A 21,327-nucleotide genomic window follows, 5' to 3' on the forward strand; every position below is an offset into this window, starting at 1 on the left:
GATTTATGCTGTGAAGAGCAATTGAACAGAATACTATTTTACCCCAGGCTGTTAAAATCGGGTATACACTGAAAACATATCACTGCCCCTTGGAGGGGGAAGAGAATCAGCCCAAAAACAGTAAAAGGTCACAGATCAGTATATGCACATAGAAATGAATTTTTCATACTGGTACACACAACTGATGGGGGGATTACAATCAATCACCAAGAGATTAAAAAAAATCTGTAGCTGCACTTATTTTCAAGAAATCCTTCAAACATGGTGTTACAGAATTCAAGTCAGATACTTGACAGAATTTTTTTTTTAGGTTTTCCTATGAGCTGTCAGTAATCTTTTTGCTCAGCTCACTGTTTATTGAAAATTAAATATAAAAAAAAACTATGAAATGAAAACCTACAAAAGACATAAAATAATATTTTTTGAAGGGGGCAATTCTGGCTGCTCACCCCTAATTATAAATACCTGCTCCATGGTTGCATCACAGTGGAGAAAAGGGAAACTCACCGAAAAGCACACTGCCATCTCACACAACACAATACTTATTGGTGAAATGTACCACAAAATAACATTTTCTCATTAAAGCCACTCAACCACCAATGCATTGACCACCTGTACCTATGCCTTTTTATGAATTAAAAGAAATATAATACCAAAGATTAAAAACAGAAAGCAACCTAAAGCTCCTGTCTTCTTATAATTCATAATGCTACTTATGCACACTCCTGTTATGAAGCAGGCTTTGTCTTACGCACACAATGTAACGTAATTTATCACATACAAATATTTGGGATTTATACACAATTAATGCACAGCAAGGTACAAAATAGAACAGGTGGTAGAAAAAAGTTGATGATTCTGAGACAAGTGCTGAAGCATCTCTAGGGTAAAAATATTGCAGTATTATTCAGTGTATGTAAATGATTGTATGGATACAGAAATTAGTTTTTTTATGCAACTGAGAAAGAGTAATTATGAAAATGGTGGCATCAAATATAGTGCAGTGATTCAGGAATGTATAAAACAGGTGAGCTGCACTGTGGCCTAGTCCTACTCTGAACATCAAGGATGTATGATGTACAAGGATTCTACAATGTTTGCAGAAGCATGGCTGTAGTGGAACAGCACATATTGGTGACTACTCTCAGAGCCCATGCCTGCAGTGTGGTTGGACAGCTGCTCTCTGTGCCATCAAACATTACTACTAATGTCTCACATGCTAGCACCTGACTGATCAGCACATCATGAACTGCTTCTGTTTAGATGGGGAGTCCATAAAAGGGCTGTCAATGTCTGCTGTCCACAAGCAGAATCAGGGGGTGGGGGGTGGATGAATTGCCTATGGCAGTGAGGCCCAAAAAAGTGTAGCTTTAACCATTCAAGTTGCATGGATTTTATTTGATTATACATGCCATTGATGGTAAGGTACACAAGTTTAACTATCTCAGGCATTTCCTTGGCAATGTTCTTTACCTTGTTCTTGCTATGCAATATCATACTGGCTACCCTTCCTCAGACTTGCTACAAAAGTCTTATCTTTTCTGCCCATTGCATTCATGTCCTGTGACACTGTCTACCACATCTTGTTCTGCACACCTTTGACCACAAGGCATGCAGTAACATCTTTTTCTTCTGGGTGTTTAACGTTTCAGGTGTTGCTGCTTTTGTGGTGCCAGTGGCAAGACTTATATACCTCTGGGTTATACATGTCAGTGTGTGTGTGTGTGTGTGTGTGTGTGTGTGTGTGTGTGTGTGTGTGTGTATGCGTGCTTAGCCACCTGTTGATGACCCATATGTATCTGTGCTATCTCCGTACCCATATGGTTGCCGCTTAGCTACCACCTGTTGTGATGTGACATTTACCTACCCTTCATATACAGACTGCAGCAAAGGACATTTTATCATGAAACCCATTCCTGCATCAGCATAGTGATCCCCTGTAGTACTCTGCACACCCTGCCTCCCCCCATATGTTTTGCCAAATGTCACCCTATGTATAGGCACCACTGTATCATGTGTAGCATGTGTTTCCCTATGTGCACATAGCCCATGGTATGTTCCCCCAACACATATGGATATGACATTGTCATATCATTGTGCTGTGTTCCTGCACCTCCTATACCTTTTGTTTATGCCCCTGTTTTTATGCCATCTGACATGGATGTCAAATGCACTGTAGGAGTTCATTACCAGACATCTTGCCTTTGTTATGTACATAGCTCAAAGCCAGAGCTGCATTCTATGAAGTTCTGATTTCCCAGCTGTCCATCTTAAAGTGTTCCCATGCAAAATGGTGTAGGTACATTATGTCACACTAATAAGGACCTCATAGCACTGGGGGTTTACTATTGATGGCATTAGTCCACCTGTTCTGAGTTGCTACCTTAACACAATGTGCTGTACACACTTAATGGCACTATCATGCTCACCCCTGGATAGGACACATGCACACTATGTTTTATTAGCAAGCTTTGTATTGTTCTTAACACCATGACTTTGCATAAGGGACATTTAGTAACACCTCATTGTAATTGTAATGCTACAATGCATGTCATGAGACTCCTGAACAGGCATCAGTGTGCATATGGCTACCAGTTTGCTCCTCCAGTGAACCTGTGTAACTGGAGATAGCTTTGTGAGGTGCAGAGAACAGGATGGCTCTTCCTGGTGTGCTAGAGAGAGTGAGGTTTTCTTGCTCTTTTTCCGTAGGGACTTTCAGGAACATTGCTTTGGCAGTATGATGGTCAGTTGTGTAAGATGTGAACATTTTGTATAAGGTGTGCACCTGGTATGAGCTTGTCATGATAGTGAGTTAGGCCACTCACATCACATCACATTACCCATTCTGGTGAGCAGTGCATATGTTATTATAGTGACCTGTGTTAAGGACATACTGACCTGCCTCAAGAGTGGAAACTAAAGGTTGGGGGAGTCAGAGTTTTACTGTAAACCTCATGTTTTCCTTTTCTGTTAGCAGATCCACCAATGTACTTAATTATTCATACTTTGTTTTGCATGCTAATTTGCAGGGGTGGGATGCCACAGGAGTCAAATGCACCTCTCCTGGCAGTGGGGTGGATATGCTGTAGCACTATGTCACTTTGCAGCTGCAACTTTATGTGTAATACAGTATATGTATGTGTACTAATATGCTTTCTCTTTCCCACCTTCATTCTACAGGCCTGGTTATGGTTGTGGAGGAGGAATGATGACAGTTTCCTCATGCTGTGCCAGTGCTGTGTCAACTGTGATCACACAGTCTCAGAAGAGTAATGGAGGGCATCCTACTAAATATGATTTGAAAGGCTTAATGGTTGTTTCCATGGACACTTCCCAGGGAGAAATATTCTTCTGTTAGATGCTCAGAAGGGCTCCCTGTGATATCCCAGTGGCAGTTGCTGAAGCTGGTGCCATCTCAGATGTGCCAATAGCTGAATGTCTGCCTAGCAACCATGGACTGCCTTCTGCTACAGCTGACTGAGTTGCATGACCAACACGCCCTGTCCATTAGGCTACTAGAGATATAGCCTGTACATGACATCAGCCATAAAGGTGACTGATATCTATGTGGGTTGGGTTCAGGGTCAGACTGGCATCTACCTTGCACGCTGCCCTCATTCTCATCCGGTGTTTCCCTGCCTTATGTGTCATTCCTCATACCTTGTCTGCTGTCTAACCCTACCCATCACGAGATGTCCACCTTCTGTCTGTGTTCATCCACTGTTGTCCCCAAATTGTGTGGTAATATTATTTCTGTCTTTCTATGCCTGTGTTTTATGTTTCTTTCTCTTCCCCTGCTGCCTGTCCTTTTTCCTGTGTATTCCATCCAAAAGCAGAGCCATAATTATGGTGGGGCAAAGGAGACAACTGCCCTGGATGCCAGCTGTTGGAGTCAGTACCAGCACTCCTTTATGAAGTCACAAGAACAATGTGGCCTTGTAAATGAATACTGATCATAGCTAAAGTGCTGAGTCTGTGGTGATAACTGTAGCAAACTGCTTGTTATATTTCTAGCAAGCAGTATACAGTAGAGAAGAAAAGCATTTTTTTTTGGGGGGGGGGGTTAACCTAAGATTATTTTCCTTTCTTTTTCTCCTTAGCTATAAGATTTTTGGGTGGAGTCCAGTCTAGGGAACTGCACCTGTGCCTTTCTCAGCCTACTTTCATTTACTTATATTACAAATGGGAGTCTTTCCCACAAAAAGTACCCTTTTCCTGACACCTGTATTCCTTATTGAAGGTTCCCCCTACTTGCTATTCCACATCTTCTAACGTTATCTTCCATTTTTCATCTCCATTTGTATGATGATCTTGGTTCCACTTTACTGTGCTGCCTTTCCTTGTGTTGACAGCACATGTGGCAGAGGAGTGGCACTTTGTCACACACAAGCATGCAAAGCCTGGGGCATGTTTGCTTGCTTGTCTGTCTTGTGACATCCAAAAAACTGATCATGCACATTTTGTTAGTGCAACTGCATCCCCCTTCCTTGCTAAACACTGCTTCAATTCCTAATGCAGCCTCACTACTTTACTAAGCAGTTATTTTCCCAGACTAGCAGTGATATGCATGCCCTGAAAGCCAAATCTAGGTTCATAGGTCCGTTTATATATATATATATATATATATATATATATATATATATATATATATATATATATATGTGTGTGTGTGTGTGTGTGTGTGTGTGCATATATATATATATATATATATATATATATATATATATAGAGAGAGAGAGAGAGAGAGAGAGATGTGCACACACACACACACACACACACACACACACACACACACACACACACAAAAAAGGCTAATGACCACCAAGGTCTTTATAAGCATAGCCATGGAGTCCAAACTAATTGTGCCCCTATGCATTATGGGACTTTATTAGGCAGGAGTATGCTAGTTAGGAAATTTCTATAGGTTATATGGGGGTATGTTAGTTTGGGCATTACTGTCTGCCTCTGTCTATAAGAGACATTGGGACCAGGCCCTGGGTGAATTTTCAATTTCCCATCCATTGGTCGAAGTTACAGTTAAATAGGGTTAGGGATAGACTCTGAGTCACATGGATGGGGAGTCTGATCCAGAGCATGGGGACTTTCTGAGACACATATCTGCATTGCCTTCTTATTTATGTCACAAGCAAAACTTAAATCCTTGGATCTAGTGGCTCTGAAGCTGTTGGTTTTGCAGATTTGCAGAATGTTCATTAGAGCTTGATCTGAGGATGCCTTGTAAGCCAGTCATAGATCACCTGTCAGTAATCTGTAGAAGACAGAGTATAGCGATAGGACTTTAAGGTGATCCATTTAGAACAATGTGTTTATACCATGGATTATCCTGGTAAGGAACTTTTGTGGGCATTCCAAATGTTTCATTTGTTTGGTTACTAATATGTTGGGCGACGTAGAATGATTTTCTTACTACCTTGGCCACATGTTGGTCAAAGGCCAGATTACTAACTACATATGTTCCCAGATTCCTGACTACTGGGTCAACTCATAGGACTGTCTTATGGATGGAGTAATTAGCCTGGGTAGCATTTTTCTCAAAAGACACTGTAATGTATTTCTTGGCATTGAGTTTTAATCCATGACTTTTGCACCAGTCATTTGTCTTTGGTAAATCCTTTTGTAATATGTTTGTGTTATGGGGGAAATCTATGATACCTCACAATTTGCAGTCATCTGTGAACTTGGTCAGCCAAAGGCCTTTGACATTAACTTTTACCTCCGAGAAGTAGATGACAAATAGGAGCGATCCCAACACAGAGCCCTGAAGTACCCCTCTGGTGACTAATTTCTTAGTGAAGGTGTTATCACCAATCCTGACTTTCTGGGTCCTGCCTTTGAGCCATCTGGCAATCCATTGAGATATATAGGAGTTTATACCCAGTTTGATGAGTTTGTCAACTATACCCAGAGTGGGATATTGTATTGAATGCCTAAGCCAGGTCCAAGTAGGTGATATGCACCAATTTCCCCTCATTTATTGCCTTGGTAACCTTTTCAAAGAAGTCCACCTGGTTTAGTATGCATGATCTTCACTTGACAAAGCCAGACTGGGTTGGGTCCAGCGTCTGAAGGTTGTCTATATCTTTATTGATCGTGTTCATAATTCATTGTATGGTATTGCATATTAGACTACTCAAACTAATAGGTCTGTAGTTTCCAAGTTGATGGTCCACCCCTGTGAAGTGGGATAACTATGGCATTCCTGCATTTTCATGGTACAAAGCCTGTTTTGAGGCTATAACTGAGAAGTGACTCAAGTGGTCTTGATAGGTCATGTTTCCAGCTATTGAGGAGGCATCCCAGGATATTGTTGGGGCCCATTGAGGCAGTGTTTTTGGACTTAGTGAATAGGAGGGAGGTGGGGGTTAAAGTTGCAGCTGAAATTTTCCGCCAACAAATTCACTATGTCACTGTGCTAATTGAAGATGGCACCACTGACCACCAGTTCGGCACGCTGATTTCTGCTGCCTTTGTGGTTTTGGAGATAGCTGTAGCAGGCCTTGTGGTTGTCTTTAGCCTGTGATGATATCTTGACCTTTGTGATTAGCCCTGTTGGCCTTACTTAGTCCTCTTACTTTTCTTTGTTGTTTAATTAGAGAGCTCCTGTCATTATGGGAGTGACTTTACCTGATTTTAGCCAAGACTTTTTTTTATTTGTTATATACAGTGGTTTGTTTTTGGAGTTTGTTTTGGGCTTAGTTATAGTAGGTATAGCAGCCTCTATACAGCCACTTACATGGTTGTACAGGCTCTCAGTGAACAGTTCTGCATAGGTTGTTGTGATACTGAGGTTGGAAGAGGCATTAAATTATGTTTAACTATCACTTAATAGGGTATAATTTTCTTTGGAATACTTCTTAACTGTTGGAAGGTTTTCTGGGGTTACAGAATTGATTTTTATTTCAGAGGAGACAGCTTTGTGGTCCAAACTCACTAATAGAGATGTCACACTGTGGGGGGGGGGGGGTGTAGTACTTTCCCATATTCGTGAGTACCAAGGTCCAGTGTGTTTGAACATCTGGTGGGTGTGCACACTATCTAGTCAAGGGTGTTTGTCATAACAAAGTCTAGGAATCATTATGGCTGTGAGTATGAGACAGTGTACGTTTCCCAGTTTATAGAAGGGGTAGTTAAAATCTCCAATGATGAGGGTATTTCAATTAATAATGAGTTTCTCCAGTAGGTCTAGGTATGAGCTATGGGATTGTAGGGACAGGGAAAGTGGCCTGTACTTTGCTGGGATGTGGTATGGAACTTTGTCTATGGCGATTTGCACATGGATAAATTCCACGGCATTGTCTTGTTTAACCAATCTAGGGTTATGTGTGATACTTATATAGACTGAGAATCCACCACATTTTTCCCTGTCTGTGTAGCTGATGTTCTAAATGTGTGGGAGGCACTGAAGCCTTGCCCTGCCAGAGTACTTTCAGTGCATTTAAATCATGTCTCGGTAATGGCACAAATGTCTATATTCTCCAGAGTGAGGAGAGCTTGTAGGGTGTGGAGTTTCTTGTTTAAGCTTCTACCATTCAGTAGTAACACCTTTAGGTTTCTTTGGGTTTATTTGGTTTATCAGTAGGTTTGTCAATTTAGCATTGCTTAAAAAAGGCTGTAAGGGGGTGCTTGTTATTTAGTAGTGCACAAGTGTGCTGCACCTGTCTGAATCCTAGCCTGCAATCCATGCAACATTAACTCAGTATTCACAGAATCTGAAAATTAAAACATTTAATTAGTAGGCTTTTAAAATGAGCTGATATTAATGTTTGAAAGGTTTTCCTTAGTTTTCAAATGATGTTTCTGTCTCAACCATGTCAGACTTGCAGTTTACTGATAGACCACAATGTATCCCATTACTAAAATGAATTGCACTTCGGAGATATGAGAAACATGAAAAAAACATAAAACAAAAACAAATGGGATTCATTGTACTTGGCATCCATAGGGATGCTAGGATACAGCACGCAATTTTGTGCACCCATGGTATCCTTAAATAAAGTCAGGCCTGTTGTGGAAAATATTGCAAAACCATAACTTTATTGTGTAAGAGTGCATGAAATGAAATAAAATAAAAGGCACTATATTCATCTATCTCTTGCTAATAGCACTGTGTTGAACATCTGCCATTGCATTTTGGAAAAAAATGTTTTGAAACTTAAACACATCTATAATTCAGACAAGCATTATTTCAAAAATGTTACAGCTGCGGTTTTTTGCAGTGCCAAGTTCAGATGCTTTTAAATGCTGCAAAAAGTTACCATAATGTGTGACACTAATAGGAAGCTAATAACTGCCAAGAAAACACACAGAAGACAAATTTCCCTGTTTATAACACAAGCAAAAGTGGTTAACCTGTTAAGTTTGTTAAGCTGTTGATACCTAAAGTGTGTGCTGTAACCTTAAATATGGACTTTTAATCATATATGTGAGTTAGCTTACTCACACACACACCAACCTACATTTTTCATTATTTCATTAAAATGATTTATACTTGTCCCTCTTTGCCTCTTGCATTACTGAACTCAGTTTCTTTAGGGCCTTTTCTTCCTCAGTAATCAGTCAGTGTTAAAATCACTGCACTTGCTTTGTCCCAGTGAACTCTGAAGAGGTGGAGCTGTTTGGAGGAATGCAACTTGCAGAAGTAGGGGATGTTCATAGGTTCATAGGTTCATACTAGGCTATCTGCCCTAGGGCATTTATAAGCCTAGCCAGAGTGTGTTTGGCTTTTGCCACCCATTTTAAATGAATTTTGCTATGCCTTTTTTCGAGGTTAGTATACTGTGCCTCTGTCTAACAGTGACACAGAAGTGATACCCGGGATAAACCTACGATCTCCCATCCACTCATCAAGATTCCTCTTGAAGAGAGTCAATGAGGGACTCTGCCTAACCTGGACTGGGATTTTATTCCAGAGTGAAGGGAGCCTCTGGGTTATGAATCTGTCCCTCCAGCATGTCCTATTTATTTCAGTGCTGAGGTTCAAGTCTCTCGGGCGCGTAGCTCGATGGGATTTGGATTTTCTGAGGTGCAGCATTTCCATTAATTCCGGGTTGGACATGGCTTTATACGTCAGGCACAGATTGCCTCTGAGCAGGCGGTATGCCACTGAGTAGAGCTGGAGTTTCTTTAACCGGGCAGCATATGGCATCTGTTTGAGCCCTTTTATCCTCTTGGTGAGGTACTTTTCAGGTCTTTCCAGTTGCTGCAGGTGTCTGGTAAGGTACATCCCAAAAGGGCTATTGTACTCAATTATGGGCCTGATGAGGGATGAGTAAAGAGGCACGATGACCTCCTCTGATCTAGATGTGAATCCCTTCATCATTAGGTGGGCTATATAAAATGTTTTTCTAACCACTTTGGCCACGTGGTTTTCAAATGAGAGATTGCTAACAACTTGGGTCCCCAGGTCCCTAATTACTTCTTCCGTACTTAATGGATTACCACCTATGTGATAATTTGTGGGCACTTTGTTTTTGCCAAAGGGGATGACTATACACATTTTGGTGTTTAGCTTGAGGCCATGGCTCTGGCACCAGTTGTCTGTTTCTATGAGGCCTTTTTGTAGGATGCTTGTGTCAGCTGGAGAGTCGATTATGGCGGCTAGTTTGCAGTCATCTCTGAACTTGGTCAGCCACAGTCCTTCCGTGTTGGCCTGTACCTCCAAGAAATATATACCGAACAAGAGAGGTCCCAGGACTGAGCCTTGTGGGATGCCACTTGTAACTGGTTTGGAGTCTGACATGGCTCCAGCAATTCTAACCATGTGGGTTCTGTCCTTGAGCCAGTTTGCAACCCATCTAGTGACATAGGGGTTTATATTTAAGCTGGTGAGCTTATTTATAATGCCTGAATGGGGTATTGTATCGAAGGCCTTTGCGAGGTCCTGGTAGGCTGTGTGGACCACCTTCCCCTCGTCAATGGTCTTGGTGACTGTTTCAAAGAAATCGACCAGGTTTAAGAGGCAGGATCTGCCCTTAACAAAGCCGAACTGGGTAGGATCCAGTGTCTGTAGGTCCCCAATATCTTTATTTATGAGGTCTATGATGATCCTTTCCATAGCTTTGCAGACCAAGCTAGTCAGGCTTATGGGGCGATAGTTTCCAGGATCCGTTGAGGCACCACCTTTGTGGAGAGGGACCACTGTTGCTGTACGCCCCTCGTTAGGTACATATCCTGTAGTAAGGCTGAGACTGAACAGTAGTTTTATGTTTGGGTTTAGCTCTTCTTGGAGTTCATGTAGGACGCAGCCTGGGACACCATCTGGTCCCATTGATGCTGTGTTTTTTGCTTTGGAGAGGGCGGCTCTTACCTGAGCATCTGAGATGTCAGGGGGGCAGCACTCTGCTGGAATAGATATTTGCCCTTTTGGTGGGGTGGGGGGAGAGAAGTTTGCGCTTAGTGTCCTGTGCAATTTTTCTCTCGAAGCTGGCCTTAGACGATTTTATGAGTGCCCGTAGTTTTTTGCTAATACTGATCAGAGATGCCTTCCCTTTTTGGGATTTTGCTCTATCATGTAGTAGCTTCCTCCTTCTATTGTATAGTTTGTTTATGGCTGGGGTCCACCAGACAGGACGCCTGCCTTTGGAGGATTGGGTCTTGGTTTTATTTGGGATTGCGTGATCCATGCATTCCTGAAGGTGTTCATAGAATGCGTTTATAAAGGATTCTGCGGTCTGGGCCGTATTTTCCACAGGCCCAGGGGCTTTGAAGGATTCCACCTCGGTTTTGAGGAGTGTGAAATTTGCTTTAGAGAAGTTTTTCACTGTGGTTTTCTGAGCAGGGGGTGGGGTCGGGATGTGAATATCCAGTGAGATTAGTTTATGGTCTGATCTTACCAGTGAGGGATAGACTTCTGGTCTGGAGCATAGAGCCCCCATGATGGTGATGATCAGGTCCAGTATGTTTTCCCCTCTTGTGGGAGTGGTAACAAGTTGTTCCATAGCATTTGAGTTTATAAATTCTAGGAACCTTTGGGCTAGGGTGTTGGAGCTAGAGTAATGCTCCCAGTCTATGTTTGGGTAGTTGAAGTTGCCCAATATAATGGTGTTTGGAGAGACCTTCATATTTTCCAGTGTTCTCAGGAAGGCTGAGTGGGGTTCCTGGGTTTGGGAGGGTGGTCTGTAGCAGGCTATAAACTGGAAGACAGTTTTACCCACTGTTAGTTGCACAAGGATAGTCTCTGATGCTTCATGCTTTGCCACCAACCTGTAGGTGTGGGTATCTTTGACAAATATTGATACTCCCCCTCCTTTTGTGGTTCGGTCCAAGTTTTGGGGCTGAAAAGCATGGTATGAGGTATAACCTGGTAGTGCTGGGGTGCTCTCGGGAGCCTTGAGCCAGGTTTCTGTTACTGCACAGATATCGATGTTCTCCATGCTAAGGAGAGTTTCGAGTGCGTGCATCTTGAGGTTTAGACTTCTGGCGTTGAGTAGCATTACTCTTAGTTTCTTACCCCTTGTGATACCTATGGAGGTGGGTTTGTCTTTTGAGCCTTGCCTAAAAAAGGCACTATGGGGGTGGCAAGAGCCTTTGCCCATATCCAAAAGCCCAGGGGTGACAGGTGCAAGCCATCCCTAGCGAAGCATTGTGGCTTGTCGAGCATGTCATCCCAGGCTGACAGGCATTGTATCCCCTTTGAATGACACCAATACTTAAGCCAATTGTTGAAATTGATCATCTTGTCTTCATATTGTGGCATCATTCTTGGTGAGGGTAAGATGCTACTCAAAGTCAGGGTCATACCGGCCTGGGCTACATGCTCAGAGAGCTCCTCTATGTCTCTTTTCATGTAGTCCAGGGAGGTACATCTCAGGTCATTCACACCAGCATGGACAATGACTGAGTCATATTTGTACTTGCCTTGGAGTGACCTGAGTGCTTGTGTTATGTGGTGGATCCTAGCACCCGACAGGCAGCTCACCGTGACCTTCTCCTTGTTCAGCCTGGTGAGCAGGACGTCAGTGTGCCTGATGATAGAGTCACCTATTACAAGTATATCAGGTGTGTTGTTTAGCCTTAAGGGCTGTGACTGTTCGGCACACTGGCTTTGTGAGCTATGTGTTGCACGTGTTTTGTTTTGGGGTAGTGGTTGCTTGGGTGTCTGCTTTGGAGGCCTCTGCTGCTTAGGCAGATTTTTATTTAGAGCCTCCGAGTATGTTTTTGTGTGTTTATGTGTTTGGTTTGCTGTCGTGGTAGGTCTATGTGAGACTGGAATTGTTGTGAGTGTGGTTTCCTTCTCCTCCTGTCTGGTTACACCAGTACTGAGTTGAGAGAGCTTAGCCTCCAGTTTGGCTATATGGTTGCATCTCTCACATGTGTTGGGATTTGTTGGGAGGAGGAGAGGGTTGTCTGTGTACATGAGGCAGTTGCAACATTGCCTCAAGATTCCCAGATTCACCAGCTGGACCGGAGAGAAGATTGGCAACTGACCTTTGGACATGCTAGAATAGTATTGGGAATTCCTTTATAATTGAAAAAAAGGGCCAATGGGGAACAAGGTACTCAAGGGGAGTTTGTGAGGGTGTAGTGCTTTTAATTTGTTAGTGCTGACTTATATAATTGCTCCACGGACAAACCTATTGCATACTGCTTCCTTGCACCGTGCTGAGTGTATGCACAGTCAGGGAAGGAAAGGGAAAAAATGGAAAACATCCTTCACCCCTTATTGGTGTCTGGATGATGAACCCTCTCAGTCAGCTATTGATCAACATGAAGCAAATGCACTAGTGGACCAAAAGAGGACTCGGTTATCATCAGGCACCCTGGACAAAAAGATGGAAAAAAACAAAAGAAAACACACACACACACACACACACACACACACACACACACACACACACACACACACACACACACACACACACACACACCCACACACCCACACACCCACACACCCACACACACACACACACACACACTGACGTTCTTTGAAATCTGTCACACTTTTTATATTCCTCAGTCCCAGGGTAACAACGTGATAAAGTTGTTATGGATTCAGCATCATTGTCTCAAACAGGCACATTTTTGGGGAAATTGGAGTTGAACTGCAAAAAAGAAACACTAAACAAGGGAAAAGACTGAACCTTAGACCCATGAGGCAACATCCTTAAGCCCTGGATCATCTGAGAAGGACAGTGTATTTGCATTATGTCTGATGTAGGTGCAGATAAAATTTAGTTCTCAAAGAATTGTAAAGGGTGATGCATAATGTATACAATACAATGAGCAAATAAGTATAGAATCTCAGGAAAGTTAAGAATGTTACAGGTCCCACTGACCCACAGCTGTTAAGTTTGCTACTAATCAACCACCGCACCCAGAGCATATATGCATGCATGCGTGTGTGTGTTTGTGTCTGTGTATTTCTCCATGTGTGTGTACATATGAACATCATACACACATGTTCATATATATTTCATTTTATTTTTGTTCTTAAGATCTAGTATTTCTAGATCTGTAATTACAAAACATTATAACAAGTACTATGATGTTTTTATCTTTGTCCAAGAATTTCAGAGGTGAACTACCCAACACTTCTCTGGCCTGCTACTTACTGGGTAAGGAAAGCACATTCTGTATAATTTAAATGACCGTCTCAACTGTCTTGATTTTTGCAGAATGTCTAGATTTTTGCCTCATATTTTTGGTTGATCTTCATAAAATTTGTGGCTTTCTGACAAATCACTAAGGATTGAAGTCACTAAAATAATGACATACATTTGAGTTTTAAACTTTATATAGTTCAGAAAATGCATGCAAACACACCCTGCTATTCTGGCAACTTTCTAAATTTATAAAAGCAATATTTAAAATCGGCCCCTATTTTTGGGCCCTAGTCCTGCCATTATTTTAAGCTTTGTCCAGATTTCTTGCAGTATTTGTTTGTTTACAATACACAATACAATTATGCCTATAAATGTCTGCATGTAACCTATGCATTTGTGGAATGTAACAAACGTAACAATGCAGTAATTCATAAGGATGTAGTTTCTGTAAGCACATCTCTTTCAACGATTGGCAAGGCATTACACTGTACAAAACATTGCAGAAAGATTAGCATTAGAACAGTAGGTAACACATCACTGAACATGCACTGTACCCTCAAGTCCTTGATTTACATTACTCAGATTAGTACAAAAGTACTGCAGTGACCTGTTATTTGATGTATCTGGAACATGCAGACTCCACATAAGAATGTTACCCATTTTTGTAGAAAGAGGTGTTAGCAAAGATACCAAGTCTTTGCTAAAAGTATCTTCACTCTTTTTTTATGTGTAGTCTTACATGTATTGAAACAGCATAGAAAGGATATTAATTCTAACTGTCAGAACCTTCTAAGTGTGACGATACTGCTACTGCCAAATATGAACATCCTGAGCTGTCACTGCAGTTTTACCTATTAGATATTATAAATTTCGGTGCTCATAGGATATAATATCATATTAAACAGATATAAAGTAGCTGTGTGGAGCTGACCAAAAACAAAGCAAAAAAAAAAAAATCACAGGCAATGCAGGTAAGATGTGCTGACTGCAACAGCAGAGTACTGTTAATACAGGAGCAGGGGAATGGCAACAGAAAATGATAAAAATCAGGCTGCAGGCATAACTGACCTGTGAATGGTCCCCTTAAAGAGGAGAAATCTTTTAGCACTAGTCAGGTGAGACAGCACAGTGGCACTTCGGAAGTCTACTTGGACTGTAACCCAGAGGTCAGTGGTTCAGAACCATTCTCTGTTACACAAAAGGGAGAATGGTAGTGGAACAGCTGCAAACTCAGGCCGAGGACTTTCAGAGTAAATCACAGAAGGAAAATATTTAGTTTGTGGATAAACAAAAGGCATGGAGGTTTTTCAGTACATGTAATAAGTGAGTTGTAGAGGCAGCTATTTTAGGGAAAAGAAGACAATTCAGTATATTTAAAACATCTGTGAAATTTAAGGTTGAGGTTTATAAAAATGTACAAATGTGTCAATATGTTACATATGGGAGCAGGCTAGAATGGTTTGCCTGTCTGAATGGGTAGGTCTGCTGGATTAAAACTATGAGTGATGTGCCCCACCCACAGGGTGGCAAAAAGAAGTGAGGCAGGGGATAACTGGACTTTGCAGACTCTGTGGAGGATGGATGACAAATGCTGGTGCACTATGACTATGCATATTGTGTGATGTGCATAATGCAGATGTTATTATCTGATAACCATTGATATCAGGGTAGGCTATGATGGTATGCAATAAATGTTAATGTACTGTAGTTTAAAAAAACATATTGATAAAGTCAGTTTTAGGAAAGGTACCAGGACCAGGGTAGAGTGGAAGGCTAAATGAGAGCAAGAGAAGAGTTGGAAAATGCAGGAAAAGATGGGTAGTTTCTTGCTATGATAGGGAGTATGTTGAGCAGAGTTACCTTGCTGGAGCTAAGATTTTGTGCAACAATGTTGGCAGAGATATGAGCAACCTACTGGGTTTGGAACAAGGCATTGCAGGTTGTGGGTTTGGCTGTCAAGCATCCACCCCAAATGGCTAGGCTACTTTACTACACACCGTGAATTTGGTTTATAATTATTTGGATTGTTAAAAAGAGTGAAGCAGTTTTCGACTGGAAACAGACTGCCTGCCTTACTTGGATTACTTTCGAATACTTAGTAATGCTGTACAATTACATATTTTCTATTATTACTTTTTGTTTTGTTTTGTTTTGACTTGATGAGTTCACTTTCTCGACTTCTACTACTATTGTCTGATCTGATTAATATACAGAGATTAACTAGAAATATATGGACTGAAAATCTTCCACAAAGAGAAGTTTCTTACACTGTTTTGTTTTTGGACCCACTACAGTTTAGTGGGTTGTTTTGAGACTCCGGGGATACCACGGAGATTACTTGTTTTTTGATATTGTTCATAAAAAGATATTTTATGCTTTTTGTGCCATCGTTCTAGAGGGTGATGCATATCTGGCACACACAAATCCATGGTAGGAGATTCTCACTGACTTTAAGTCAGTCCTTACAGTGGTAGAGTGCTTGAGCATTTTGTAGTCCACAAAAGAAATGTAACCATCAATGTTAACCATAATATACAGCTGCATTTGCCTTTATATACATTTACTGTGTGCCACTGCATTAAAAACATTAAGAAAAGGAAATCAGAAGTACTTAACTGTGTTTAAATGCACACACAGGCAGACAGCGTCAGGCATGCATTTAAACACAGTACTGCATCCCACATATAGTATTCTACATACTACGTATATTTTTATACACACAAATACATACATATATATATATATATATATATATATATATATATATATATATATATATATGTGTGTGTGTGTGTGTGTGTGTGTGTGTGTGTGTGTGTGTATGTGTTTATTTGTAGACACATATATACAGTTACACAAAATTTCCATTTTGATTTTTTTTGTTTAAAGGACATGAAGTACACACACAGGCATATAATCTACTTCTCCCTTTTTCCACACATACACACACACACACACACACACACACACACACACACACACACACACACACACACACACACACACGTACTATATATATATATATATATATATATATATATATATATATATATATATACACACAGTACATATACACATATATTAGTGCACATACACATATACACAAGCACATGCACACAATACATACATACATATATATATATATATATATATATATATATATATATATGTGTGTGTGTGTGTGTGTGTGTGTGCATGTAATATTCATTATTTATAATAAAGTTAATATAGTATAAGCATTATTAATGTATACATTCTAGTAAATGTTGCTTAATGTTCACTGTCACACACAGGCTATGTGTTAAACATGCAATCTTTGTCAATGTCTTTATGCCAGTATTTTTTTTTCTTTGTTTTGCTGAGTGCATTTATTACTTGCTATTATTATCTTTGCCAATGTAGCCCAAGTTGTGGCTGAAAAGGGTCCTGGGACCAGTTCACTTTCCTGGCTACCAAAGTATAAATAAATATGAAAAAGAAATAAATGGGGGGGGGGGGCACAACAGAAATAATTAATGAACACACTTTAATTCTGTACCATTCATGAGAGCGGAAATACTTCCCACTAAAGGTATTTGGAAGTAGAAGACAGACTTAGTTTGGAGACCTACTACTTATCACCTATACATGATACAGCAAGGATCATTTATTGCAGTAAGAGTTTTCACACCTCAGTATGAGAATGCGGGGGAAGGTCTATCGATTCTTTTAGAACTACAAAAGGATCCCTTTACAAAAGCCTGCTAACAGCAGTATCTAACAGCTGTTTATAGCATAGAATAAGCTCTGACAGACACATAAATAAGGTCAGTCAGGGTAACATAGAAGTAGCTCTGTTCCAGAAGGTGTGTTAGATGACAGTGCTTCACAGTCCTGCCATCCTGTCTTAATGTCTTAATGGCATGAGAAAACACCACCACTTTCTTATGTCTAGCATGACTTATAAAGAGGACTTGAAATGTGTTCTGAAAAGAAGGGATAAAAGCAAGAAAAAAGATCACTTTACTAAGGCAGCCCCCATCATCTGCCAATTTGTGGAAAACACATTAAAATTGTAAAAGAAGCACTTGGAGTGATGTTGAGGCATTAAAACAGCTCAAACAACAAAGATACAATGAAAAAAAACATGTTTTTTTCATTTCTAAGGTGGAGTTTTCCTTTAATTCTGTAATGGAAATAAAGGAATTTCAATGGCGAATGGTACTTGCAGCAAATTTCTCAGTGGGACTCAATTAAATTGTCAGCTTAAAATTAAAATTAAAAAGTAAATTATATAAACAGAAATGTTATTAACATAAGAAAAGTCTTTATTTCTGAAGTCCTGTTAACTATTTTTATTGCTCAGAGTTACATTGTTTTTAACATAGGTGATGTTTGGAAAAAATGAAATGAAATGACTTTATAACTTAACACAGGGAGAAGGAAAAGCATTGATTGAGTTAGGCAATGATAAATCCAGGCGTGTAATGAAGGCAGACAAGGGAGGAGGTATACTTATGACTGATACCACTAGCTACAACCAAAAGATAGAGAATATGCTGGAGGATAACAGATTTTGAGGTATTTAGCATGGATGACATAAAAAGAGCATATGATTTATGGAACACTAATCTCATCACATTATGGGAAGAAAAACTTATTACTGAAAATCTTTATAATTATTTATGGAGCCCATGCCCACGTTTACCTTACTTTTTTGGAATACCAAAGCCACACTAGAACAGAGAAGACCCACCTTATAGACCGATGGTAGCAAGTGGAGGTTCCCTTATTGAAGCCACAGCCATTTACATTGATTATTTGCTGAAACCTCTAGCAGAAAAGAATGCCATACATAAGAGATTCAATGGATTTTCTGAGGAAAATAAAAAACATTACAATGGAAGCTGACAGTATTTTATTAACTATTGATGTGGAATCCTTGTACACAGTGATCCCTCACAATTACTGTATAACACCAGCTATGGGGTCTTTTAAGAAACATAATCAAGGTATACAGGCACAACTGCAAAAGTTAAGCAAGCTCATTAATCTTGTACTGGACTTCAATTTCTTTACTTTTAATGGCAAACACTACAAACAAAAAACTGGTATAGCAATGGGGGCTGCCATGGCTCTCAGCATAGCTAACATAGCCCTGGGCAAATGGGAGGAGGACTTTGTGTTAAACAACACAGACTACATGCAACATATCACATGCTATTTACATTTTATTGATGACATCTTTATTGTGTGGGAAGGTGACACCTTGCAGCTTGGAGATTTTAACACTTACCTCAATCAAACCACCCCCTTCCTGAAGTTTACCTCTTCCCATAGCTATACTTCAACCACTTTCTTAGATATGCAGATTTCCAAGGGCACCAACAATAACAGAATCACCACTGATCTATTCAGAAAACCAGTGAGGATTAACTTATTACTCCACAGTAAAAGTCTACATCCTACAAAAACCAAGTATAATGTAGTGAAGTCCCAAGGCTACCGATTATCTAGAATTACCACAGAGATGGAACCATTTTTGAGAAACCTGAACAACTTAGAGAATGATTTTCTAGTGAGAGGCTATGAAAGTCAGGTGTTAAAAAAACATCCTGGAATCCATTATACAAACTGAAAAGGACTGAAGCATCTTCACTCAACCTCCCCAGTAGAAGAATGTTAAGAAATTCCACAGAGAATAACAAATGCAAAAATGGTTGCATCCTGACATACACTTTGGATTATCACAGTATCAAAAATGTTATTGAAGAAAACTGGGACATTGTCACAGGAAACCCTTTTCTGATTAACATATTAGGTGAAGCCCCATTCTTTGTTTATAGGAAGGCCAAGAACATTAGAAGTTTTGTTGAATTTAAACATAGACCATATGAGAGAAGCACTAAAAGACGTGAAACTAATTGTACATTCTGTATATTTATACAGCAAGGTGATAGTTTTTATTACCCTAATTTAAAGAAAATCATTAAAACCAGTGCAGGAGGTGACTAACACTACAAAAGTAATTTACAGGGCACAGTGCAATGAATGTGATGCATTCTATGTGGGAAGACTATAAATAAACTCAAGCATAGGATTTCATGTCATCTGTCAGAAATCCGCTTTGGATGTAAAAATAATGCACTAGCCAAACACCTTTCTCTTTATAAAAGACACACAAGTTTTAAGTTCCAGATCCTAGATCGCATAGACATGGGTGATCCTGAAGGAGACATCCTGAATATTCTGGAGAAATATGAACTCATGTGGTAATTAAAGCTGAACTCTTTTAGGAAGCCTGGACTAAACTACTACTGTTCAATTAAAGGTTCACTGGAGCTTAGAAAGTTGCCACATTGTTTACATGACTAATTTTATTTTATTTTATGACTAATTTTATTTTGTTTTATTCTACCAGGTGGTTTTAAATAGCATTTTAAATCAGTTGTAATTTAAGTGTATATTTTGTTTCCATCATCGTACATACATTTTTTCTTATTTTTCTTTTTTCTTTTTCTGGTTCTTTTTTCCACTTTATTCAAAATGATGTGTAATAACAATACTAACTAATTATACAATTATATATATTTTTATAGATAGTTTTTAGGGTTCTTGCACACAAACCTGAAGAAGTCTAGACAGCCGAAAGCGATCTTTGTTAACAATAGGTTATGAAAATAGAAATTGATTTTTACATGCAAAATGTATATGTATATATTTATATATTTTTTTGATTGCCAAATGGACTAAGGCTGATATATTTCCAGCCATGTAGTATATTGTCTTGGATAAAATCACAGACTTAGTAATCTACTTAGTAATCTGGTTAAATAAGAGGTACCACATCATTATAAATTTTATTTAAAGTACATAAGGGTTATATTATTATGACAGTTACTAAGTAGGGCAAAACCAGCTCGAATGTCACACTGATGGGGGAAGGGATGTGAATTTAACACGTGTACCAATAACACTTTGTTTTACAGCACAATAAACCACTCACTTGCCTGATAAAAAGTATATATATATATATATATATATATATATATGTGTGTGTGTATATATATATATATATATATATATATATATATATATATATATATATATATATATATATATTTTTTTTTTTTAGAAAGCCTGTGAGGAAATTATTACTCTGTTTTTGTTTTACTTGGATCGCTTGTCTTTGTACTTAATAAAAGATTTTCGACTGGAAACAGACTGCCTGCCTTGCTTGAATTACTTTTGAATACTTAGTAATGCTGTACAATTATGGGCAGGATTCACGAAGCCTCCGTGTAAGAGTTATAACTCTTACACAGAGGCTGCAGTTAAACAGAATGATGTCAGCATGCTCTGCATATTCATGAGAGCATGCTGAATCACACCTAAGTCTAACACGGTCCATGTAAGACAGTAGGGGGCGTGTCTGTAGGCCGAGCCCTGCAAGCGGACACGCCCCCAGAAGAGCAAAAGTGCCCAAAGTAAACACCCACGACAGAGTCCATGGAAATGTGAATAAACACAACACAACACATGCCCCCACAGACTATGAACAGAAAATATATAAATGAACATGTGATATATTTTTTTTAAATTGTAAAGATGTTTAACCGTGAATGCGCTCGTTTGCGCGGGCGTGCCCGTATCTTAGCTACAGTTAGCAGTCAGTGGGAAAGTATATAACAACTAAATATGCAAAGTAAGCCAAGAAGCAATAGCGTAGTGGTAGAGATGTCAGCTGAAGAGCAGATATTCATGGTTCGAGCCCCCACAACACCAA

This window comes from Protopterus annectens, chromosome 1.part0, assembly GCF_019279795.1.
Source record: "Protopterus annectens isolate FY-2018-M chromosome 1.part0, PAN1.0, whole genome shotgun sequence".
NCBI lineage: Eukaryota > Metazoa > Chordata > Ceratodontiformes > Protopteridae > Protopterus > Protopterus annectens.